This window comes from Rhipicephalus microplus, unplaced genomic scaffold (genome assembly GCF_043290135.1).
Source record: "Rhipicephalus microplus isolate Deutch F79 unplaced genomic scaffold, USDA_Rmic scaffold_117, whole genome shotgun sequence".
Classification (NCBI taxonomy): Eukaryota; Metazoa; Arthropoda; class Arachnida; order Ixodida; family Ixodidae; genus Rhipicephalus; species Rhipicephalus microplus.
Genome location: NW_027464689.1, coordinates 245,001 through 257,500, shown reverse-complemented (window position 1 = coordinate 257,500; position 12,500 = coordinate 245,001). Strand labels below are relative to the sequence as shown.

At 61.1% G+C, this 12,500-nt stretch overlaps 2 non-coding genes across 2 annotated transcripts; both read left to right on the top strand.

The window, feature by feature from the left end:
• Positions 1 to 8,008: 8,008 nt before the first annotated feature.
• On the top strand, positions 8,009 to 9,823 carry LOC142790607 (small subunit ribosomal RNA). Its single transcript, XR_012889637.1, has one exon. It is a non-coding gene; the product is annotated as a small subunit ribosomal RNA (ribosomal RNA).
• A 1,719-nt stretch (positions 9,824 to 11,542) lies between these two features.
• Positions 11,543 to 11,695, top strand: LOC142790635 (5.8S ribosomal RNA). Its single transcript, XR_012889665.1, has one exon. It is a non-coding gene; the product is annotated as a 5.8S ribosomal RNA (ribosomal RNA).
• Positions 11,696 to 12,500: the final 805 nt, after the last annotated feature.

The following is a 12,500-nucleotide window of genomic DNA, read 5'->3' as shown; positions in this document are numbered from 1 at the left end:
GCCGCCCCGGCTGACGCAGTTCGGACTTGGCACTTTTTGGCTGAGCCTGGCTGGTGGCCCACTCACTCGATCGCCATGTCTGTTAGCCACAGTTTTCCCGGTGGTGCCGCACCCGGGCTCGCCCCGGCTGACGCAGTTTTCGCGCCGCCCCGGCAGACGCGGTTTTCGCGCCGCCCCGGCTGACGCGGTTTAGCACTTTTTGGGCTGAGCCTGGCTGGCGGCCCACTCACTCGATCGCCATGTCTGTTTGCCACAGTCTTCCCGGTGGTGCCGCACCCGGGCTCGCCCCGGCAGACGCGTTTTTTTTTTCTTTCGCCCCGGCAGACGTGGTTCCCCCCCCCCCTTTTCGCTCGCCCCGGCTGACGAGGTTTTCGCGCCGCCCCGGCTGACGCAGTTTTCGCGCCGCCCCGGCTGACGCGGTTTCGTGCCGCCCCGGCTGACGCGGTTTTCGCGCCGCCCCGGCTGACGCGGTTTTTGCGTCGCCCCGGCTGACACGGTTCGGACTTTGCACTTTTCGGCTGTGCCTGGCTGGCGGCCCACTCACTCGATCGCCATGTCTGTTTGCCACAGTTTTCCCGGTGGTGCCGCACCCGGGCTTGCCCCGGCAGACGCGTTTTTTTTTTCTTTCGCCCCGGCTGACGCAGTTTTCGCCCCGCCCCGGCTGACGCGGTTTCGTGCCGCCCCGGCAGACGCGGTTTTCGCGCCGCCCCGGCTGACGCGGTTTCGTGCCGCCCCGGCAGACGCAGTTCGGACTTAGCACTTTTCGGCTGTGCCTGGCTGGCGGCCCACTCACTCGATCGCCATGTCTGTTTGCCACAGTTTTCCCGGTGGTGCCGCACCCGGGCTCGCCCCGGCAGACGCGTTTTTTTTTTCTTTCGCCCCGGCTGACGCAGTTTTCGCGCCGCCCCGGCTGACGCGGTTTCGTGCCGCCCCGGCAGACGCGGTTTTTTGCGCCGCCCCGGCTGACGCGGTTTTTGCCGCCCCGGCTGACGCAGTTCGGACTTAGCACTTTTCGGCTGTGCCTGGCTGGCGGCCCACTCACTCGATCGCCATGTCTGTTTGCCACAGTTTTCCCGGTGGTGCCGCACCCGGGCTCGCCCCGGCTGACGCAGTTTTCGCGCCGCCCCGGCTGACGCGGTTTCGTGCCGCCCCGGCAGACGCGGTTTTCGCGCCGCCCCGGCTGACGCGGTTTCGTGCCGCCCCGGCAGACGCAGTTCGGACTTAGCACTTTTCGGCTGTGCCTGGCTGGCGGCCCACTCACTCGATCGCCATGTCTGTTTGCCACAGTTTTCCCGGTGGTGCCGCACCCGGGCTCGCCCCGGCTGACGCAGTTTTCGCGCCGCCCCGGCTGACGCGGTTTCGTGCCGCCCCGGCAGACGCGGTTTTCGCGCCGCCCCGGCTGACGCGGTTTCGTGCCGCCCCGGCAGACGCAGTTCGGACTTAGCACTTTTCGGCTGTGCCTGGCTGGCGGCCCACTCACTCGATCGCCATGTCTGTTTGCCACAGTTTTCCCGGTGGTGCCGCACCCGGGCTCGCCCCGGCAGACGCGTTTTTTTTTTCTTTCGCCCCGGCTGACGCAGTTTTCGCGCCGCCCCGGCTGACGCGGTTTCGTGCCGCCCCGGCAGACGCGGTTTTTTTGCGCCGCCCCGGCTGACGCGGTTTTTGCCGCCCCGGCTGACGCAGTTCGGACTTGGCACTTTTTGGCTGAGCCTGGCTGGTGGCCCACTCACTCGATCGCCATGTCTGTTAGCCACAGTTTTCCCGGTGGTGCCGCACCCGGGCTCGCCCCGGCTGACGCAGTTTTCGCGCCGCCCCGGCAGACGCGGTTTTCGCGCCGCCCCGGCTGACGCGGTTTAGCACTTTTTGGGCTGAGCCTGGCTGGCGGCCCACTCACTCGATCGCCATGTCTGTTTGCCACAGTCTTCCCGGTGGTGCCGCACCCGGGCTCGCCCCGGCAGACGCGTTTTTTTTTTCTTTCGCCCCGGCAGACGTGGTTCCCCCCCCCCCCCCTTTTCGCTCGCCCCGGCTGACGAGGTTTTCGCGCCGCCCCGGCTGACGCAGTTTTCGCGCCGCCCCGGCTGACGCGGTTTCGTGCCGCCCCGGCTGACGCGGTTTTCGCGCCGCCCCGGCTGACGCGGTTTTTGCGTCGCCCCGGCTGACACGGTTCGGACTTTGCACTTTTCGGCTGTGCCTGGCTGGCGGCCCACTCACTCGATCGCCATGTCTGTTTGCCACAGTTTTCCCGGTGGTGCCGCACCCGGGCTTGCCCCGGCAGACGCGTTTTTTTTTTCTTTCGCCCCGGCTGACGCAGTTTTCGCCCCGCCCCGGCTGACGCGGTTTCGTGCCGCCCCGGCAGACGCGGTTTTTTGCGCCGCCCCGGCTGACGCGGTTTTTGCCGCCCCGGCTGACGCAGTTCGGACTTTGCACTTTTTGGCTGAGCCTGGCTGGCGGCCCACTCACTCGATCGCCATGTCTGTTTGCCACAGTTTTCCCGGTGGTGCCGCACCCGGGCTCGCCCCGGCAGACGCGTTTTTTTTTTCCTTCGCCCCGGCAGACGTGGTTCCCCCCCCCCCCCTCCGTCTTTCTTTTTGTTTTTTTTTTCGCCGCGGCTGAAGTGGATTTTTCGGTGCCTCGACGCCCCGGTAGTCGCGGTTTTTCCGTTTCCGCACGGCCCCGGCTGACGCTGCTCGGTCACAGTCGCCTTTTGTGAGGATTGCAGACTTCTTGAGCGCGGGTGTTTTTTTTTGTTGTTGTTGTTGTTTTATTACGCATTCGCTCCAGCAGACGCTGTTTAGACTTTTTGTTTCCTCTTTTATCCTGCGACGAGGTGACGAGGTTTATTCGGTGCCCCGCCGCCCCGGCTGAAGTGATTTTTCCTGTCCCGTGCCGCCCCGGCTGACGCGGTTGGGACTTCGCGTTTGTTCGGCCGCCACGGGTTTTGGCGCACTCGCTCGGTTGCTTGTTGTTGCCACTTGTTGCGAACCCAGGTTTCTTGAGCGAGCGCGGGCGTTTTTTCTTCCTTTCTTTCTTTGTTCTATGTGTTAGCGAATCGGCCTTTAATATCACACGAGGACTCACAACCAACAATTTTCAGTTTGAAGTGTAAAAAATCTGCAGGTGTTGACGTAACTGACTTGCCCCGTACCCTTGAGTACATCCATGAAGTTCTCGTAGTACTACTAAATCGCATTATTCCAAGTGGAGAAATTCCCATAAACTTGCAAACCTCTACACGAAAATCGGTGCGCGTGATAAAGTTGAAAATTATCGTCCGATATCAAATGTGCCTTCTATAACACAAATTCTAGGAAAAAAAAAAACACTTGTTCGCCGTTTTCTGCGCCGTGACTGGCAGCACTCCGGCGAAGCGAAACGGGGTCGATTCGAGCACGATATCGGCGTCTTTCGACGTGCTCGCCGGCGACTGTCGCACGAGTACGTCGCACGAGCGCGTCTGCCGGGGCGCCGTTTGCGAAGCCGACGCAAAAGTGGGAACCGCCGCTCGGATGATCGCCGCTTTCGGCAGAGTGAGTGTTGGCACTCCGGGGAAGCGAAACAGCGTGAATGCGCCCACGAAATCGGCGTATTTTGAAGTGCCCGCCGGCGACCGTCGCACGAGTACGGTAAACCGCGTCAGCCGGGGCGTAGTTCGGGACGCCGACGAAAAAGTGGGAAGCGCAACTCGGATCTTCGCCGTTTTTGCAGGAGTGAGTGGCGGCCCTCCTGCGAGACCAAGAAGCATCGATTCGTGCACGAATTCGGCGCCTTTCGACGTGATCGCCGGCGACCGTCGCTCGAGTAGGGCAAACCGCGTCTGCCGGGGCGGGCTTCGGGACGCCGATGCGAAAGTGGGAAACGCTGCTCGGATGTTCGCCGTTTTTGGCCGAGTGAGTGCTGGCACTCGGGCGAAGCCAAACGGGGCCGATTACGGCACGATATCGGCGTCTTTCGACGTGCCCGGCGGCGACCGTCGCACGAGTACGGTAAACCGCGTCAGCCCGGGCGGAGTTCGGGACGCCGATGCGAAAGTGGAGAACGCCGCTCGGATCTTCGCCGTTTTTGGAGGAGTGAGTGGCGGCACTCCGGAGAAGCCAAGGAGCGCCAATTAGCGCACGATATCGGCGTCTTTCGACGCGCTCGCCGGCGACCGTCGCACGAGTAGGGCAAACCGCGTCTGCCGGGGCGGGGTTTACGACGCCGACGCAAAAGTGGGAACCGCCGCTCGGATGTTGGCCGTTTTTGGCAGAGTGAGTGCTGGCACACCGGCGACGCGAAAGAGCGCGAAAGCGCCCACGAAAGTGGCGTATTTGGACGTGCTTGACGGCGACCGCTGCAGGAGTACGAAAAACCACGTCAGCCGGGGCGAGCGACCCACGGCGGTCTGGGTGCTTATCGCTGCTATTATAGGGGCACCCCGGCAGACGCAGAAAAAAAAAATTTTTTTTCGACCTTCTTTTTTGCTGGTCGAGCTCGGGTAACCCAGGTCGCAATGGGAGCCGCGCACGAAAGCGGCGTCGCGAGACGCGTTCGCGGTCGCTAGTCGCACGAGCTCGGCAACCGCGTCAGCCGGCGCGGAGTTCGGGATGCCGACGGCTAAGTGGGTACCGCTGCTCGGATGTTCGCCGTTTTTGGCCGAGTGAGTGCTGGCACTCCGGCGAAGCGAAACGGGGCCGATTCGGGCACGATATCGGCGTATTTCGACGTGCTCGCCGGCGACCGTCGCACGAGTACGGCAAAGCGCGTCTGCCGGGGCGAGGTTTGCGATGCCGACGAAAAAGTGGGAAGCGCCGCTCGGATCTTCGCCGTTTTTGCAGGAGTGAGTGGCGGCCCTCCTGCGAGACCAAGAAGCATCGACTCGCGCACGATATCGGTGTCTTTCGACGTGCCCGCCGGCCACCGCCGCACGAGTACGGCAAACCGCGTATGCCGGGGCGGGGTTGGCGACGCCGACGCAAAAGTGGGAACCGCCACTAGGATGTTCGCCGTTTTTGGCAGAGTGAGTGCTGGCACACCGGCGACGCGAAAGAGCGCGAAAGCGCCCACGAAAGTGGCGTATTTGGACGTGCTTGACGGCGACCGCTGCAGGAGTACGAAAAACCACGTCAGCCGGGGCGAGCGACCCACGGCGGTCTGGGTGCTTATCGCTGCTATTATAGGGGCACCCCGGCAGACGCAGAAAAAAAAAATTTTTTTTCGACCTTCTTTTTTGCTGGTCGAGCTCGGGTAACCCAGGTCGCAATGGGAGCCGCGCACGAAAGCGGCGTCGCGAGACGCGTTCGCGGTCGCTAGTCGCACGAGCTCGGCAACCGCGTCAGCCGGCGCGGAGTTCGGGATGCCGACGGCTAAGTGGGTACCGCTGCTCGGATGTTCGCCGTTTTTGGCCGAGTGAGTGCTGGCACTCCGGCGAAGCGAAACGGGGCCGATTCGGGCACGATATCGGCGTATTTCGACGTGCTCGCCGGCGACCGTCGCACGAGTACGGCAAAGCGCGTCTGCCGGGGCGAGGTTTGCGATGCCGACGAAAAAGTGGGAAGCGCCGCTCGGATCTTCGCCGTTTTTGCAGGAGTGAGTGGCGGCCCTCCTGCGAGACCAAGAAGCATCGACTCGCGCACGATATCGGTGTCTTTCGACGTGCCCGCCGGCCACCGCCGCACGAGTACGGCAAACCGCGTATGCCGGGGCGGGGTTGGCGACGCCGACGCAAAAGTGGGAACCGCCACTAGGATGTTCGCCGTTTTTGGCAGAGTGAGTGCTGGCACTCCGGCGAAGCGAAAGAGCGCGAATGCGCCCACGAAAGTGGCGTGTTTGGACGTGCTTGACGACGACCACCGCAGGAAAACGAAAAACCACGTCAGCCGGGGCGAGCGACCCATGGCGGTCTGGGTGCTTATCGCTGCTATTATAGGGGCACCCCGGCAGACGCAAAAAAAAAAAAATTTTTTTTCGACATTCTTTCTTGCTCGTCGACCTCGGGTGACCCAGGTCGCAGTGGGAGCCGCGCACGAAAGCGGCGTCGCGAGACGGCTTCGCGGTCGCTAGTCGCACGAGCTCGGCAACCGCGTCTGCCGGGGCGGAGTTCGGGACGCCGACGGCTAAGTGGGAACCGCCGCTCGGATGTTCGCCGTTTGTGGCCGAGTGAGTGCTGGCACTCCGGCGAAGCCAAACGGGGCCGATTCCGGCACGATATCGGCGTCTTTCTACGTGCTCGCCGGCGACCGTCGCACGAGTACGGCAAAGTGCGTCTGCCGGGGCGGGGTTTGCGACGCGTACGCAATAGTGAGAACCGTCGCTCGGATGTTCGTCGTGTTTCGCCGAGCCAGTGCTGGCACTCCGGCGAAGCCGAACGGAGCCGATTCGGGCACGATATCGGCGTCTTTCCACGTGCTCGCCGGCGACCGTCGCACGAGTACGGTAAACCGCGTCAGCCGGGGCGGAGTTCGGGACGCCGATGCGAAAGTGGGAAGCGCCGCTCGGATCTTCGCCGTTTTTGGAGGAGTCAGTGGCGGCACTCCGGTGAAGCCAAGGTGCGCCAATTCGCGCACGATATCGGCGTCTTTCGACGTGCCCGCCGGCCACCGTCGCACGAGTACGGCAAACCTCGTCTGCCGGGGCGGGGTTTGCGACGCCGACGCAAAAGTGGGAACCGCCGCTCGGATGTTCGCCGTTTTTGGCAGAGTGAGTGCTGGCACTCCGGCGAAGCGAAAGAGCGTGAATGCGCCCACGAAAGTAGCGTATTTGGACGTGCTTGACGGCGACCGCCGCAGGAGTACGAAAAACCACGTCAGCCGGGGCGAGCGACCCACGGCGGTCTGGGTGCTTATCGCTGCTATTATAGGGGCACCCCGGCAGACGCAGAAAGAAAAAAAAAAAAAATGGGGACATGGCGTGCGTCACCGTGCGGCTTCGCAGCGTTGCCGAAGTCGCCGAGCCCTTCGACTGAGCCGAACGGCGGACAGGGAACGTTGGTCGGCCGTTCTAACCTGTCGGTGCCACGCCGAGACGTCGTTAAGGAAAACCGCGTCGTGGGCCTCTACGACGCCGTCGAGTCGTTGTACGTTTGGTGTCCAGCGTGTCGGCGGCGAGTAGCGGACACGTCGTTCACGACTTCGGTCTTTCGCAGTCGACGCGAACTTGCGGAGAGTCGTGGTGCCTCACGTTTTCGGCAGAAACCGCGGCGGAATTTTCCCGTGCGTGCGCGCACGACCTCGGTGCTGTGCCGTCAGCGTAGTGTTGCACAAACTCGTGGCCTACCCAAGGTGCGGTACGTTTGCGGCCGTATCCTCGGTGGGAATTTCGTGAGTAGGGTCGCAAATTCTACGACCTCGGCGGGTTTGAGAGCGACGTAGACTTGTGGCACGCTCAACGTGCCACACGTTTCGTGGCACACCCGCGGTGAAATTTTCTCGAGTACGCTCGTATTAGTGCCCAAGGAGGTCTGGGTACTTATCGCTGCTATTATGTGGGGGTTCTCGTGAGCGGCGTACGCGAAAGCGACCGGGTGTCTGATATGCGGCGGGCTTCGGCCTTGTCAAGCGTGTCCTCGGGTCTGCTCCAGGGGAATCCACGGCAGTCGTCTGCAGCCTCATCCGCTTGATGCGTTAGGGGCTGGTTGTCGGACGGTGCCGTTTTACCACGATATCGAGGTGTGTTCCGTGTCGTCCTCGGGCGATTCAGATGCGAAAGCGCCGAAGACGCGGGCGTGACCCGTCGTCTGGCGGCTTTGCAGTCTCGGCTCCGTTGCTAGTTCCGGCCGGTCCACCGACAGTGCAGCGGGCTTGGGCAACCCGCACGGCGCGACCGAGTCGATGCAACGAAAAAGAGCGAGCATGAACGTGCTTCTTGCCGCACGGCTCCCACTCGTCTTTCGGGAAGGTTGTGCCGTAGCGAGCTCGAACGCCGTCATCTCGGAGTGCAAAATAAGCGTGTTGGGGCGCCTGAAGGTGGCCTCCGCCGCACACAGACTGCGTCCGGCCCGCCGAAGGCGAGGACGGACGCGCAGTCGAACGATTACCTGGTTGATCCTGCCAGTAATCATATGCTTGTCTCAAAGATTAAGCCATGCATGTCTAAGTACATGCCGAAATAAGGCGAAACCGCGAATGGCTCATTAAATCAGTTATGGTTCCTTAGATCGTTTCTTCCTACTTGGATAACTGTGGCAATTCTAGAGCTAATACATGCAGTGAGCCTGGAGCCCTTTGGGTAACGGGTGCTTTTATTAGACCAAGATCGATCGGGTTTCGGCCCGTATTGTGTGGTGACTCTGGATAACTTTGTGCTGATCGCATGGCCACGAGCCGGCGACGTTTCTTTCAAGTGTCTGCCTTATCAACTTTCGATGGTAGGTTACTTGCTTACCATGGTTGTTACGGGTAACGGAGAATCAGGGTTCGATTCCGGAGAGGGAGCCTGAGAAACGGCTACCACATCCAAGGAAGGCAGCAGGCGCGCAAATTACCCACTCCCGGCACGGGGAGGTAGTGACGAAAAATAACAATACGGGACTCTTTTGAGGCCCCGTAATTGAAATGAGTACACTCTAAATCCTTTAACGAGGATCAATTGGAGGGCAAGTCTGGTGCCAGCAGCCGCGGTAATTCCAGCTCCAATAGCGTATACTAAAGCTGCTGCGGTTAAAAAGCTCGTAGTTGGATCTCAGTTCCAGACGAGTAGTGCATCTACCCGATGCGACGGCTCGGACTGAACATCATGCCGGTTCTTTCTTGGTGCACTTCATTGTGTGCCTCGAGATGGCCGGTGCTTTTACTTTGAAAAAATTAGAGTGCTCAACGCAGGCGAGTCGCCTGAATAAACTTGCATGGAATAATAGAACAAGACCTCGTTTCTGTTCTGTTGGTTTTTGGAATACGAGGTAGTGATTAAGAGGGACGGACGGGGGCATTCGTATTGCGGCGCTAGAGGTGAAATTCTTGGACCGTCGCAAGACGAACTACTGCGAAAGCATTTGCCAAGAATGTTTTCATTGATCAAGAACGAAAGTCAGAGGTTCGAAGGCGATCAGATACCGCCCTAGTTCTGACCATAAACGATGCCAACCAGCGATCCGCCTGAGTTACTCAAATGACTCGGCGGGCAGCTTCCGGGAAACCAAAGTATTTGGGTTCCGGGGGAAGTATGGTTGCAAAGCTGAAACTTAAAGGAATTGACGGAAGGGCACCACCAGGAGTGGAGCCTGCGGCTTAATTTGACTCAACACGGGAAAACTTACCCGGCCCGGACACTGGGAGGATTGACAGATTGAGAGCTCTTTCTTGATTCGGTGGATGGTGGTGCATGGCCGTTCTTAGTTGGTGGAGCGATTTGTCTGGTTAATTCCGATAACGAACGAGACTCTAGCCTATTAAATAGGTGCGGGGTTCCCAGCACCTTACAACCTTCTTAGAGGGACAAGCGGCTCCTAGCCGCACGAAACAGAGCAATAACAGGTCTGTGATGCCCTTAGATGTCCGGGGCCGCACGCGCGCTACACTGAAGGAAGCAGCGTGTCTTTATCCCTGTCTGAAAAGACTGGGTAACCCGTGGAACTTCTTTCGTGATTGGGATAGGGGCTTGCAATTGTTCCCCTTGAACGAGGAATTCCCAGTAAGCGCGAGTCATAAGCTCGCGTTGATTACGTCCCTGCCCTTTGTACACACCGCCCGTCGCTACTACCGATTGAATGATTTAGTGAGGTCTTCGGACCGATGTCCGGCGCGGCCTTTCGGTTGCGCCGGTCTGTTGGAAAGATGACCAAACTTGATCATTTAGAGGAAGTAAAAGTCGTAACAAGGTTTCCGTAGGTGAACCTGCGGAAGGATCATTAACGGATTGTGAAGGGTGAGCGCCTCAGCTGCGTCTGCGCCCGACACTTTCTGCCGCTGACCCCGTTTGGACGCGGGGTCGGCTTTTCCCCACGGGGCTGCCTGAATGTGGAGCGGCACCCCGTGACAAATTGTTGCGCCCAGCGGACGCCAACACCGCGACCTTGGACGGTCGGCCAGGTGGCGGACGCGGGTACAAACGGCGCAACGCACTCATAGGTCGGCTTTCGACCCGCCACTGCACCGTGGCTCGAAGCGCTCGAAATGCGCGACCCGACCGCTGCGGGACCGCCTAGTACTGTAAACAGGAGCGGCGGAGCGCGAACGGCGAGTCGTGGTTACGTCGGTAGAAGGCGAGGCTGCGCGTTCCCGAAACGCCAGCCGAGTGCCCTCCCGACCGTTCGAGCGTGCAAGAACGAGACCCGACAATCGCGCGGCGACTGCCAAGTACGAGAGGAACGGCACAAGCGTCGGCGGTCGGTCAAGGAACTGGCGATGTGACGGGTCCGCTGTGCACCAGTGCATACCGTCCCGCCGTCCGCGGCAAGCGCCTCCGCGTCCTCGGGTGACGGAGGCTGCCGGTCGGTTCTTGCAGGCGAGGGATCTCGCTGGCACCGGTTCGCGTTGACGCGCGGCCGGTCATGGCACGGCGATGCGACGGCCGAGGTGCGCAGTACTCGATGGAGGAACCGCACGCTCCGATGACCGTCCCGCCCTCCGCGGCGTATGCGTACCGACCGTAATGGTTGCAGCAGCGCCGGCCGGCTTTTGAATTCGCCACACGAAACACGGTGCGAGATCGCGGTTAGGGGAGCGTCGACGTTGCCAGGCGTTTTGCTTGCTGCCGAGGGAAAGGCGGCACGGCCACGTCGCGCTCGTCGCGATTAGCGGGTCTGCGCGCTTTGGGAAGGTGCCGCAACGACTTGCCGAAAGAGGAAGCACGGAAGAACGAGGGACTTGGACGTCCCGACAATTGAACGCACTTGCGGCCAGGCCCTTGCTGGCTTCGTTCTTCCGCCTCGAGTAGGCTCGTACGCGGCTCCGGCGCCGAAAGTGGTCCTTGGCACCGACTTCGGTGGACGTGGGAAGTGCCGCGCAAGTACGGCGCGCCTGGCTCCACCTGTTGGCTAAAGTAGGCAGCCGGATCGGCATTTTGGTGTGCGGTGGCAAACCGTGGATGCGAAAAAAGCTTGTGCGATTTCGTGGAACAAAAAGCGGGGGTCCCCCTTTTTATGCGGAGGAGACCGACCCGCCTGCCGTGGTGAACCGCGACGCCACGGTAAAAACGGGAGAGGCTTGTCGATGGGACCGTGCATCCCGCGCTCCACGGAGGCCGGGAGGCGGCCGCCCGAGGAAATGTGTAGCCGTCGAGGCCCGCATCTGCGTGCACTCTTATCCAAATGGGTGTACCGCAGGCATTTTCTGGTTAGGCGGGCCAATGAGAGCGAGCACACAACGATACCTACGGGTCCGGCTTGGAGAACCGGCTTCGACGCCTCCCGAGTATTTATAGAGGGGTGGACCACGAAAGCACTCGCAAGTAGCGAAAGCGAAACGCCGTCCGAAACACACCGTTTGCTCGATTTGCGGCAGCCGAAAAAGGCGCGGCAGAGTTTTGGAGTCCAAGCGTGCGCTGAAAAGCGCCCTTCTTGGCCACTGTTTGGCCGAGTGCCAGAAACGTTTGGTTTTGACTGTACGGAATTGAACAAACACTTTTTCACGACTCTAAGCGGTGGATCACTCGGTTCTCGGGTCGATGAAGAACGCAGCCAGCTGCGAGACTTGGTGTGAATTGCAGGACACACTGAGCACTGATTCTTTGAACGCACATTGCGGCCTTGGGTCTTCCCTTGGCTTCGTCTGTCTGAGGGTCGGATCACATATCAAGAGAGCCTTCGGCGCACAAGGGAACGTGAGCCGTCGACTCGTTTTGACCGCGTCGGCAACACGGACAGCACGCTGAACACCTCACAGCGAGCGCCAACAGCGGCCACTCAAGGGCGAGACGGTGGCGACCGTCGTGCCAGAGCCCAACCGAAACGGGGGCGACCGACTGCATTGAGGATGTGGCACCTCGTTGAGACCGCCGCAGGACTTCGAGTCGGAAGGAAGCCTGCAGGGAAAGTGCGGTCGAGGTTGCGTACTCCTCTCTGCGACCGGGCGCGCAAGAGCTGCGAGAGCCACGGACGCGCAACTTTAACGCACGGTAAACACGAGGAGCGAAAGCCGGCCAGCAAAGCTTCTCCAGCCGTGCGCAAAGTGCGCGAGATCGCAGCCTTGCGTTGCGCTTGTTGCCCTCGAAGTAAGCAGGGTGTCCCGTAGACCGGGCGCTCGAACACGCTGCGGGGCCGTGCCTCCTCCAGGCTTTGCCGCGCGAACAGGGAACGTTCGCGCGCAAAGCGCAGGGAGGTGAGGAGGCTGCGCCCGACGTTTGCGGTTCGCTGCGTACGCGGTTGATGCGGAGAGCACGGCGCGACGACTTGCCGCGAAGCGGAAAAAGTCTCCCGCACGAGTTGGCGAAACGTTGGCGAAGCTTAAGGCGTTCTCGTCGTAGTCCGCCGTCGGTCTAAGTGCTTCGCAGTTCCCGTCCCGTTCAAAAAACTGGGCCACTCCAGTTGGGGCGGGGGCGACGCTACACGAGACGATGCCTCTCGCCAGGCTGCGTGGCTGCCCTTGCGG